This window comes from Coturnix japonica, chromosome 12 (assembly GCF_054131305.1).
Source record: "Coturnix japonica strain WE chromosome 12, WE-NBRP24, whole genome shotgun sequence".
Lineage (NCBI taxonomy): Eukaryota > Metazoa > Chordata > Aves > Galliformes > Phasianidae > Coturnix > Coturnix japonica.
This window is the reverse complement of record NC_140674.1, coordinates 11,949,931-11,963,482: the sequence shown is the minus strand read 5'-3', so window position 1 is coordinate 11,963,482 and position 13,552 is coordinate 11,949,931. Positions and strand designations below refer to the sequence as shown.

Here is a 13,552-nt window from a genome sequence, read left to right as displayed (position 1 = left end):
TCTGTCACTTCAAAGGTTTCCCAGCACTGGGAGTCCTTCTTCAAAGACTTTACATCGCTGAAGAACCTCTGTCATTGACAGGAGGTCCGTCTTTGAAGTTTTTCATGCCATTTATTGATTTCCCCTTTTTAGGATGTTCATATTAGAAAATATTTCACTGTGTTTGAAAATCTGTATATTTTTATGTTGTTGAGGGGCTGCTTCTTTGAAGAAACAACACTGTTGCTGCAGTGCTTCCGTATGAAGAAATCTGATAGTGTGTCTGCTGTATGCCTTGTGATCCTTCAAGATCTCATTTTTAGAAAATTCCTCTTTGTTTCTTTTCTACTTGTAGGTGCTGTCTAGGTACTTAGGTATTCGAGCTTGACAGAGATTCGTGTGAATAGACTTAATTTATGTTCTATATATGCACTTCAGAAATTTTGTATGCTTAATAACCTATTGAATTAGCAAAGAAGAAGTGAAAATAATAACTGCAGTTTGAGCAAATGAAAACAGTGTATGCATAATTAAGTGGCATCACTGGAAATGCCTCCAAAAATTAAGCAAGTTTGAACGTTTCAAAGGCGAGACATCCCAAACCAGTCGCAACTTTGTTCATTTCAACCTTTGACACTGTGAATGTTTCCAAGGACTTGTCTTCTGAGCATGTTTACCTTGTGAGGTAGCTTCCTGGGTAAGTTCACATTGCCCATATACTCTTAAGAGGAAACTTTTGACCTTGGTTTACTTCAAAGATCTAATAATTTCTCTTGCTTTCCTTCCACACCCCTTCCCCCATTTTGTCATCTCCCCTTTCTTTGCACTTAAGGTTAATACAGGCCTTTTGTTCTTCAGGCTCGAAAGCTGTGGAGTATTGTCTTATTCTTTGTATACCTTAAAATGTAATTGTCTGTTCTGATCCATTGCAAAACAATGAAAAGTTCTGCTTGGAGTAGGTATGTGACTGTATGGAATGTTCTTGAATAGATATAATGTGTTTTAGAACAGCAAAACATTTTACCCTAGTGATGTATTTGACTTCAGGCACACTTAAATGATGTCTTCTGCTCTGTCACTGGAAACTACTGCAGTTGTCAATTGTATTTGATAAGAGCTTTACTTGAAAAAGCATAATTCATATAACACCTGGGCAAACAGCCAATTTTTATCCCCACAAAGTTTTAACTAATTCATTTAAAACTTGAATAGGGCAAAACCTCTGAGAAAAGTGACTGATATGGCAGGTAGTTTGGTGCCCACATACAGGCATTCCATGAAGATAGTAGAAAATAAAAAAAGAGCCTAAATAAATCCTTGAAGTTAATGTATTTAAACTGTGGCAAATATGAACCTAGGCTACATTCTGCAGCTGTGGAATCCAGTTCTTCTACTGGATACTGCAATCTACAGAGGAAAGTGAATGTCATTATGTTATTAGGATAAGAACATTCTGCTTAAGCTAATGTTGATTACGCTAAAATAAAAAGAATAAATCTCTTTTATAGGTGTCACACCAAAGGAATGACATGACGTTCTGCTCAGGGACAGTGATGTGAAAGACAAATCATGTTCTGGATGGCCACGCACAGCTGTCACACCACACAATGAAGAGCATCTCCATCAGCTTGTCCACACGATTCAGCTACTAATGGTGACTATGTTGAAAAATAGTATTTTTGTAGCTGAGAATTGGGTCTATCAAATAGTGTTATTGTGCTCTTTGTATCTGTTTAATTTCTGTGGAAATAAATAGGAGACATTATTTTGGAGGATCCCACGTATATGATGAGATCTTTGGTCCTTTCATGTCTCCATCTGCAACAAAAGGGACTGTTTCAGCTTGTATTCATTATCTGGGCTTGTATAGAGTATTTGTCTCTGCTGGATGAAAAAGAAACGACCGTTTCTCTGTCATCAGTCTTCTTAAAAAAGCCTTGACACTAGTTTTTAAGAAAGAGATTTATAAAAATGAGATTAATATATTTTGTTCTTTCTGGTGAGTTGTCATTGGTATTCCTATAAAATTAAGGAAAAAGGAAAGTACAAAAGTTTGAGGTATATATTTATCCCATAAGTTTATAGACTGCACAGAATAATTATATAATGGATGGCTGCTTGTAGTGTTTTCCTCTGTGAATCATTAATGTGATACTTCTTTCCTTGTCACTAGATTTAAACTGTAGCATTGTAAGACAAACATCCTCCTTCAGCTACTTCCATTATACTGCATACTATTATGAAATGAAAGGGATGTGTTGTACTTTATCTCTTTATATATTATAAAAATAATGAAGAGGATAATTATCAAGGCTGTAGTGCAATTTCATGGCATTGCTGTCAGTTACAAACTGCTTGAGCTGCATTCCTTTGGTAGAAAATGTCAAGAAAACCCCATGATTGAAATAGTCATCTAATTAATTTCACTCTATTATTAGTTTCATGGGTTGCGTCTGTGCAGAACGCTCACTGATGGTTAATAGAGAATGAAATGTAGACAGTCCAGTTCTAGCTTTTAAGTTCTAAATATCTTTTCATGCCCAACCTTTCATTGTGCCAACAAACGCAAATTAGCAGACTTTCAAAAAGCTGAAACTTTAAGTCTGGTATTCCCTACACAGCCTTTGCTGAGTGTCTGTTTTATCAGATCTCTCTCTCCTAATTCAGTTCAAAGCTGAGCCATTTAGATTTGAAGACTTACTGGTATTGCCAGTTTCTTGGTGTGCATCATTTCTACCACAGTCGTAGGGTACCATGCTCTCTGAACCTCTGCCTTCTTGCACTGCTGGACCTTAACATTTGTTTCCTTCTATAATCCCTGCAGATTATACATTGCATTTTTATACAACAATAGCAATCTTGCTGTTTATAGGATAAGCTTATTTTCAGTTCTGGAAATTGCATTAGTAAAAATGCCAAGAGAGATCTACATCCAAATTTATAGTGTTAAAATTTTATAATGTTAAATTGAAGCCATTTATATGGTATTATATGGTAGTGGGTGGTAGCTAAATTGTCTGAGAGTGGTCAAAGAACTAAGAGCAGGGAAACAGCACATGCAGGGGCTGAAAGAAGGCCCAGACTTATGAGGTGTGGAAAAATCTGGAAGAGAATATAGCCCTGTAACTACCCCACGACTGCCATTTGCAGCCAGTCTCTGAGTTAGAATTCAGATGTGCTGCATGGAGATTTGAAAGATCCCACTGAATCCTGTAAGCAGAGTGACTCACCAAAGCTCACTTCTTTTGGTACTGGTATTCAAATTTACACATCTTCTTTAAGATATGCTAAACTTCACCTTTCCACAAATAATGGAGATTGTTGTAAATTTTAACAAAAAGCTGTAAATCTTTCTTCTTTTTTTTTTTTTTTTTTTTTTTGTTCTCTTCCTCAGTCAAGCTGGGTGCTATGACACAAGAGTTTTCATAGCAAGAGCATTATGTTATCTTGTATTGTCTCAGACTCAAGCATCTTGTGTTATCCTTTGGGAGAGGCGTGTTCATACAGTGGAGATCTGTTTTACCTGATGATATCTGAGCTGCAGAGGAATTAGATTATTATTACTTGCCCAAAACATGGAAGAAGGTTGAGACAAAACAGTGTCCTTAGCTCTTAGATCACAAGACAGAGCTCTAACACTGTCATGGTCCTGTCCGCTGACATATTGGCACTTCAAATCCCAGAACATCTGGAGTGAAATCATGGTCCATTTGGACCTTGTGGTTGTTTCTAGAGAAACTTAGAGGAGGCCAGGATTTCATGATTGGTGATTTGGGTATTTACTGTAACAGTGCTGTTTAATGCAGTGTATTCAACAGGAAAATTGTCTGGCCTCCGGCTTTCACCTTTTGTCTTAACTAATGCTAACAAAATGCTCTAGCAAAACCTTTCTTTTCATAGAGGGGTAAAGGTCCCACTATACTAAGTGGAAATCTTCTGCATAAAAGTTCATGTTTAAATTGTATGGCACCCTTCCTCAGTTTTATCCAGGACCAGAAGTTCTTACTAAACTTCTTGCCGTTCTGCTTTTCTTTTTTTTTCTTTTTAAGGGAAATGATAGTTTTTCAAAATTCTCTGCAAATATTCATTAGTGTTGACAAGTTCTGTTTTCTGCACATGACACTGCCTCCTGCAGGCTAAGATATAAGTGCTCAATATAATTATGGCAGACCATAAATAATGAATATACCTATCAAGGCTTTGCAGGATTGCTTGTGACGTGAACATAAAGCATTCTGAGAATAGGAGAGGCAATTGCTTGGTATCAGCTGTTTAATTCTCTAATATATCAAGAGAGAGTTAAGCTTTGGTTTGGGCCATTGAGGACAGTTGTTAACACTGCAGGTTTGTGCCTTTGTGGGCTTCCCTCCACTTTGGGACAGGCATTTGTGCAAAGAAATCAAATGTTTTTGTTCATCCATAGCTACTGCTGCTGTGCTGTGAATCCTCTGAGTTCTCCTGAAATCACTGGGTTTAGCCGGCTGTGTACCTAGAATGGTTGGCAGCATGGCAGGGAGCTGCTGCCAGGTATTCCTGGTATATTTGGCAGCTCAAATGAGGAATGAGTTAATATCTTTTTCCAGAACTCAGTGTTGCATTTAAGCAGAACCCTGCACTGGAGGGAGCCACATCCCTTCAGTCATATTGCCTTGAGGAATCATGCCTCAAAATTCAAAAGCCCTCCTAGGGGTCCTGGCAGCCCAGAGAAGTCTTCCCTTTGCTGCACCACTTCAGGGGATGAAAAATCTTTCTGTCTGTATAGGCAGCCAGCTCTGGTGGCCAAAAACTTTGGGTAAATTTCAGCCACGGTCCTGCTCACCTCATCTGTCCTTCTGAACTTGTGTGCTGTAGAAGAAGGGCATAGCAAAAAACCTTGTTGCTTCCTTACTCTCTGGTAGTAACAAATCTGTGGGACATCTGGACATAGCTGATCTTCAATTTGGACTGTTCACATAATTATATGCAGTATTAGGTGTCAAAGAGAAGAATGTAATTTTACAAGGTATTTGCTTCTTAGATCTATAATCAAACAAAGTGTGTACAATAATCCATTTTATTTTGCAAGTCCATTTAGTTTGATAACTGGAACCAGAAATAGCTGCTACAACCAACCTCTACAATCACTGGCTACAGAGTATCCAGAGAGAATATTTTTCCTCTAACATTTCAGAGACAAAACCTGGATTCCTCTATGAACCTCTGAAGGCTTATCTCTTTCTCAGACTTCATACTGACACAATCTAGATGTTTCTTTAAGTTGCATCTGTTAATTTCAGTAACCGCTTCAAAACAGATGTGTGTGTGGCTAGGACCACATGATTTTCCAAAGACTGAATATTTTGGTTAAACAAGCGAATGTCTGGAGTCATGCTACTGAAATTGCTGTTTTTCAAAGGCATAGTTTACCTTTGAGTGATGAAAAGGAAAATCCCATTATTACAACAGAGAAGTCTCAAAACCTTCTAAATCTTAGGCAAGAAGCTGGGTTTAAGGAAGAAACCCAAAGAGTAAAGGAGCCTAACTTGTAAGCAGAGGTTGTGTTAGGGTCTGTGCACTTGGAAATTCATTGTGAGTCTACCATAAAACAAATCCGGAATCTGTGAGGTTATATGGAATAGTTCCCTGATTCGAGCATGGTGTGATGTTTGCAAATGACTGTTTTGTGTATTGTGCTTTGCCAAGCTCATTTTGTACAATCTTCAGTGTGTTGCAGGCTGGAAGTGCTTGGTCATTATTTTTATCTCAGGGAGTCTGTTGATTTTATGATCTGCATTCCCCTTATGAACTCTCCAAGTCTAATTTCTTTGCTTACCTTCAACTGAGGCATTTCATAGTTATACAAATATGTGTTTATCTCTTTCTCTGCTTGAGGCTGTTCTAAACTGCCAGGATCTCATGAAGGGCTAATTTCAGTAATGCGTAACACTGTGAATGCATCTGCAAAGGTGGCAAGGGATGGAATGTAGAAAGCTTTCTATAATGCTTTGGAAATGGAGCATCGGTGAAGAACAGTGGCAATAATGTCAAAAACAAACAAACAAATAAATATTGTCATAGCAAAAATATCTCCGACAGATTCAGTATAAATTTTATACACAAAGCTCACTGTTCCCCTGGCATGAAAAGCTGCCTATTTTCAGGACTCGCTCTGCATATGTAATTTATAACAAAATTCACAGCCTAAATTGCTTTCCTGGGCCTTTTTCTTCTGATCTCAGCTTGCACAGTGATCACCTTTGTGGATCCTCTTTGCAGTTGTCCATTTCATTGATTTTGTTTTACTGTTTTCCAGAAGTCAAGGACTTTTAATTTCAGGTGCTGTTAAATGTGTTTGCTTGAGCTCACCATCTGGCAGTTGGTTTGCCTGCCATTGTCTTCATGAAAAAACAGTTTGTCAAGAATGAAAATAAAAAGAGAGAATTTGGTGCGTTCCAGATAGTTTTTCTCCTTGTGAACAACTGGTGAGACAGACAATTTGGTGTTGTTTAGGTTGTTTTGGAACTATCTCCAAGTACCATTTTAGGTGTCTTACTTATTTTTTGCAACCAGTTTTAACCAGTAAATAATCCTCTAACCTCAATCAGGCAATTATAATGAGTGGGTAGTTTTTGACTTCAGGTTACTAGATGGTGGCTTAGATTAAAAAGAAAGTGCTTCCAGCTAGTTTTCTCTCTTCCATGCCTACTTTGTAAGAGTGCTTAACAAATAGCAAAGAATTAAATAGTAGTAATGCTGTAACTTAGCCTTGATGCACCAGAAGGAGCTCTGGACTTATTTATTAAGTAAAACCAAAGTTGGTACCTTTCTTCACCCTAGAACCTTTACTACTTTATATTTTTGTTATATTTTGTTATCTGTGAAGCAGTGGTGAATAGAACTGCTATAGTCTGTAATGTTTGTAATCTAGAATTTTGATGTGCATTTTAAATGGGTATATGCACGTAAATGTGTATGGGAGGGCGGAGAGAGGAGGCAATTTAAAACAAAGTATTCTAAATTTGTGGCACAGTTTGAGCACAGAGATTTGTATGTACATAAGGAAAGAGGTGGGTTGTCACATATCTTTCATTTTAAAATTCTTTGTCTGTCCAAAAAGAAATAAGAATGATCCCATGCTAAAGCAATAGGATAGTAAAATTATGTGAACATTTGAAACTTCAGCATGCTTTCATGCAACAGTAAATGCTCACTAAAATGATTATGAAAGTAAGATCAATAAATTTGATGTGAAGTCTCCTGATAAGAATAACTGTAAGAGCACACCTCTAGCTGTAGGATAGCTGCTGTTGGGGAAGAATGTCTCCCCATGTACAGCTTATGATGGCCTTAATAAATACAGATATAATAAAATTAGGTCCTTTAAAATCAGGGATAAGTGCAAAACTGAAATGTCACTGTGTGGCTTTTAGCCAACCTATTAGAAATGTGAAAGGGACATTTTAAAATTTCATCTTGGCATTTCCACTCTGATTCCAATCAAAAACTTGAAGATAGAAGAATGTTGGTTTTGGTTTTCATCCCAGATGGTTTGAAATATTAAAAAAAAAAACAAAAACAACTACAAGTCGGCAGTCTGGGATTGCTGTAGTCCAGGTAAAACAGCAGGAGCTATTGTAATACAGTGAGAACGTTTCAATAAATCTGAAACTGTTACAGCAGCAGTGGGGTACTTTCAACGTAATTCCTATTTCTTCTGGAACAATTTTGTAATTTGAAGTATTTATTTATAAAGTAATGGGCAGCAAAAGAAGTAAAAGTGGCACTGTTTTCAGTTCTTAACTCATAATTTAGTTCAATTCAGGGTTGAACTGCTACATGAGAAGCACAGGATAATAACAGACTTAGCGAAGAGTACAGAATATCTTGTGTTTCTAATTGCATCCATCTTGTAAATGAACAGAATCTCTAATTGAGAAAAAACTTATTATGGGAATCGGTAGCAACTAAAAGCCATCTTATGAGCATTAAATAGAATAGATGATATTTTTCACAAATCAAATTTGCTCTCTCATTTTGGTAATCCATCAGCAGAGCTTTTTGGAGCTACAGATGTATTGTATTTTCTTCGACTAAGGATCTCTTCTATAACATTTTTTTCTATGCAGAACTCTTGGCATACAGTATGGTAAAAGTCAGTGTAATTTAGTCAGTTTCCAACAGATTGCATAACGGTTTGTTACAATAAATTTGGGACAGGTAATGGCAAAGATTGTATCTTGGAGTAAATACAATTCTAGATCAAACTCTGATGAATGAATTGCAAAATAATACTGTGAGAAGGGTTGAAAGCTTCGAGGTGATGAATCTCTTTTGAGAAATATCAGACAACAGCTTGGAGCTTAGACAGTGTAGAGTTCAGGAAAACCCTAACAGATAACATCTTGTAACTACTGAAAATATGTGCTGAACAATAATGCCATTTATTTTGAAATTCATCCTAAACAGCATTTGTTTTTATTTTGGTGAGACAAAGGTAGGGGATGGATGTTGAGACAATGCAAACTATACAAAACACAGAATCAGAATATTATTTACTGCATGCAAATATCTTGTGTCAAATTTCACCAAGTAGAAAGAGAATTTAAAAGAAAAGGTTGCAAATTTGAATCTGCCTTTGGTTGTACTCTGTGATGTTGAAAGGCTTAGAGGAGAGTAGGCCAAGGCATTGGGATTCTCCTCCCAGTTTAGTAAAACCTAACACCAGCATTTCCTTCCTGTATTTAAAAGTATTTGAAATGCTTTGTGGGGTCACTCTCAGGGCATATTGGTCTTCAATTTAATTGCCTTGTGTCATGAATAATGGCTCTACCAGTGGTGTTTCTTGATAGGTAGACTGGATAAATCTACCCCATCAAGTTAGCTAATTATACAATATGCTTATCCAGTTTCAGCACTTTGCAAAAGAACGGAACTGTCTTATCTGCCCTGTCACCCTTCTGTATGCTACAGCCATTAAATAAATTTGGATTCAAATGTGACTGAAAAGTTTTTATAATGGAAAAGCTTGTGAAAGAGGAGCTCATTGACTGCCATACACAGCTGAATTCTGCTTTCACAACAACCCCATATATTCACTTCCTTCAGCAAATCAGCACGAATTCTGAGAGAGTCAAAACTTGCCTGTAATTTGCTTTGCTCCTACAGTCCAAGGATGCAGTTATTCTGGCAGCACAGAGCACGTCCTTACACATGGAAATGGAGCAGTGAGCACAGCTACTTCACAATAGCTCCCCTTGTGGACAAAGTGTTTTGGAATAAAGGATACTTTAGTCTGGAATAATTAGTGCACTGATTATTCTAGAGCAGAATAAGTGTGCTAATTATTCCTACAGTGTCCACACAGGGACAAACAGAAGGCTATTGAAGAATAGCTTATTCTGCAACAGCTATTTTGGTCCATTTCCTCGTATGGGCAAATCCTACTGCTGTTGTCAGCAGGTAATGAGCATATAGATGGAGAATGTGGATGGATTGCATTAATGATCTCTTCCCATTAGTGCCTCTTTGTGCTTCACTTTTGTTCACTTGTGGAGCTAATTGCTTAAAACCCTCTCTTAAGTCAGACGCATTTCTAATCCTAACTTCCCAGTTCTTAGAGAGACCCTCCAAACTCCTCTGCAGGTGACCCACCCCCAGCCAGCTGAGCAAAGCATTGAACATACCTTACCATATCAGTAAAATAGTTGATTTTCAATTGAACATGTTTGTTTTCTTCTCCTAGGTGTGAAATTTTATACAGCACTAAAACCTTTTTATACATTTTCCTCAGGATAACTTTGGAAAAATAATTTTGTGCTGGCTTGAAAAGTTCCTGGAAAATTCACTTGTGTGATTGTTGTTTTGAGAAGACTGAAGATCCATCTATACAGAGAGATGCAGGAACTACTGGATGAAGGGTAAGAGCAGGTTTTGTTAAGCACTAGGCTATATTTCTTCCTTATAATAAAGTAATTCTTTGATATTCAGGAGGCACTTCGTATTTTTAGTTCTAAGCTCAGTATATTTTCACCAAGATCACAAAACCATCAGTACTGACACTAATATCACCTATTTACTTGGCTCCAGCCTGGTGAAACTTAGTTCTGCATGTGTGCCACAAGTTGATACAACGTGGCAACACAAAGGCTTTAATGTAGCAGCAGTCAAATTTTTTTATGGAGAAAGAGTTTAACTATTTAAAAGTATGGAAGTTGTAGCTCAAGAGATGGTTCAGAAACAGAGAGGGTTGTGCTATAGTGACTGAGGTCTGTTTGTAATCTACCCTAAATGGGGTAATGTTTATTTCATTGCAAAAAGCTGCTAGTTACCTACTGACTACTATTAAGGCCTGTGATAGAATTGTCTAAAAGATAGTGCGCTATCTGTTCCTTTAGACAGTGTGACTTTTAAAAGCAAGTTTTCCTCAGTGAATAAATTTCCTATCTAGCCTGACTACTACATTCCCAATTAAAATCAAGTTTCACTGTGCATAACCTTCATTTCCTAAGAGCACGTCATAGAACTGTAATTTAGGTGATACTGGCTTGCAAACGTGAATTAGAAATGTGCTCAAACTATGATTCCACCAGTGCTTTCTCATCACAAGTGAAGAGCAGCCTCTCAAACAAGATTATATTTAGAAATCTGTTTTCATAAATGAGAGATGGAAATACTAAGAGTATGGGGTTTTGTCTGCTTGTCCTTCTTCTGTTACTGTGCAGTTTCGTTTCTCTTTCCTTTTTGCAGTACCGGTGGAATGGGATACAGATGGGACCATAACTAGAATAATTCTAAAAAATACTATTTTGGTGCCAAATGCTGGAAAAATACCTTGTTTTTCTTCATGTAGAGGCAGAGAAATGAGCTCTTTCATTCAACAGGAATTCAGACAATAGAAAACTATTATTTTCTTACTCTGATCATCTGTATATAACACAGAAATACCACCTCAATATAATGTCTCAAGGATACATTGCCACTTTGTCATTAAAAACCTGATGTATTATACACGTTTGCAGCTGCAGAACTGCTCAAAGTTTGTCCATTGAGTCTCCAGCTGAAATAACATTCTGAAACATAGTGAACCAATGGATTCTCCGGTGAACTGTCTCCTTTGATTTGCAAGGGTAAACAGAGATCCAAACAACTGGGAGTTGGCCTGGATTTTATCCAGGCAACCTAGGAAACTGCCTTGATCTTTTGTACTGTTTCCCTCCAAAGAATGATCACTTTCTATATTTTTGGCCACAACACTCACTGAAAACCACTCTAGTCATGTGTTTAGGTTTAGACTTTCTCTGCAAAACCTGACTGAGTTATGTGAACAAGTTTTGCATTTCCCAATGCAGTCGCTTTTATCAAATTTTAAAGGGTAGGAATCATCCCTGTGTTTAGGGCAGCACAGACAGTAAAGGGAGATAGTTGTACTCTTTCTTTGTTGGTGTTTGCCATGTGATGTTTCATCTCTTAAAGCCTACTAGATGATATATCCAAGTATTTAAATTTGTTTAAAACCACTGCAATTAAAGTGCAGAAATATTTATACTTTTTTCCCCATCTGGAATATTAATTAAGATCACAGAACAGAATATCTGACTATGCAGTATTCATAGATCTGAAGCTACCTTCATACACGCCAAGTAGTGTTGTAACCCTGCCAAGCCATCATGGGAATGTTTCCCTGCCCCACTCTCTTGGTAACATTATTATACTGTCAGGCCTTAGGGTGCCACACTCCTACTCCATTGTGCCACAGAGCTCAGCAGCACTATTTTGTTTTTCATGAGTTTTAACTTGGAGAGAGGAAAGCTGAAGAAAAGAAACAAAAGTGACTTAGAGCATCATTAGCCTTGTGGGAAACATCTTACCAAGGAGCTGTTAATGATTCAAATATCTTTACCTAACTAATGATCTGCTGAGTCTAGACCTACAGATGAGAGAGGGTTTTGGTTAGTATTTTTTTGCAAAACTGATTTTTTTTTGTTTGAAGTGTGAAAGTCCTCAGTCTGCTGCTTTCCTGTGGGCATTCCAGTGGTGTCTTTCTTTCTAATTTATGATTTACATGGAAATATGTTGTTGACAGAGTTAAACAGCTCTTCTTCCTGATGAAGGGAAAATCTATTCTGGATTGAGCAGAGAAAAATGACATTACATGGCTCAGGTAGTATGGACCCGACCTTCTAATCTAGCTTGGGTAACAGTCCCAGAGTTGCTTGGGTCTACAAATGTAAAGCTTAGAAGGGGCAGGCATTCATAAATGATTAGCATCATATCTTCACATAGATTCTCGAGACCTTTGTGAACAAAAGGTCATAAAATGTGTGTGTACATTGGTGACTGTCATCATTCTACTTGAACAAATGCAGACATATTTGAGTTGGCAGTTTTGTTTGTTGGTTTTTCTTTTTCTAAATGGTCTTAGTAGATGTCATTACCTACCTGAGCCCAGAATTTAGACAAATTTTTTCATGACTATAATATTTTGTGTTAAATAATGAGAGTAGATTGAACCCTTCCAGCCTTTGAAATTTGTTGCATCTTTCAGGAAATGGATATGCCCTGTGGAAGCATGAGTGGCATGAGGGTGACTTAGACTCTGTGCAAGTCTGACAGTGCTGTAGGGGGGAGGAACTGGGGCTCCCAGCTCTCCCCCCTGCACCCTACTGGTTGAATTGCAAATGGAGTACAGCCAGGAGGACCACCTGCAAACATAGAGTTCAAAGAGTACAGGTGAGCGAGGGTCACCAACACAAACTCCTCTGGACACAGGCATGGGATTTTACACACTTGGAGAGTGTTTGTGTGGATTCTATTGGAATTTCCCATTAAGCAAGGTGAGGCAGGAAGGCTGAAAAAATCTCATCCCTCACAAAACAGTGTGAATCACTGAGCTGTTCTTAATTTCCCTGGTTTAAAATATCTAAGTTTTGGAGTGAGATTTGGGTTGTTTAAATTCATAGATGTGGATCAGATCTGTGAATGATGCTCTCTGTGTTTAGTCGCTTTTTGCCGGTACTTTTAAGGGTGGCACATTTTGCTTATTATCTGAAGGGCCAAATCCTGCTTCAAATTGCACAGGCTTAGACTTAGAAATATTCTACTGAAGTCAACATACTTCCTTCAGATTTATATGGGTGCAGACAAGCTGAAGTCAGCTTGTAAATAACCTGTGATATATTCTGAGGATTTCAATGGTATCAGTAGTCTACATTTACACTAAGAACCCAGGAGCTTGTCCTTGGCCAGGTCCCAGCTCCTCACTGGAGCAAGACCTTGGCATCCACTGGTCTTTCTCCCCTCCTTTTCCTTGGAAGGGAAAGCTGGGGAATGTGTGCTGGACAGAGCTGAGGCACATTTTGACAGCTGCTTGGTTTGATGAAGGAACAGTGAAGACCTCAGGGCACACAATGGCACATGCTCAGGAGTGCAGTCATAAAATGAAAGTTTGTGATAAAACTGTGTGTAGTATAAGGCCTGTGGAGCACAGAGAAGCTATGTTTTCTTTCAGGCCTCTACAGCACACGCAGTATGGACATCAGGTCCACAAAACTGAAGGTGGAAGGGCTTTAGCCACCCAGACTCTGCCCTTCCCTTC

At 38.0% G+C, this 13,552-nt stretch overlaps 1 protein-coding gene across 1 annotated transcript in view; it reads left to right on the top strand.

Moving 5' to 3' along the window:
* LOC107318292 (uncharacterized) overlaps positions 1-13,552 on the top strand; it is a 163,425-nt gene that overhangs the window by 16,660 nt on the left and 133,213 nt on the right. Inside the window, exons 3-5 of the mRNA XM_085513561.1 lie at positions 1,488-1,633; positions 9,749-9,875; positions 12,503-12,687. The gene's annotated coding sequence lies outside the window, so the exon portion shown is untranslated. The remainder of the gene's footprint in view (positions 1-1,487; positions 1,634-9,748; positions 9,876-12,502; positions 12,688-13,552) is intronic.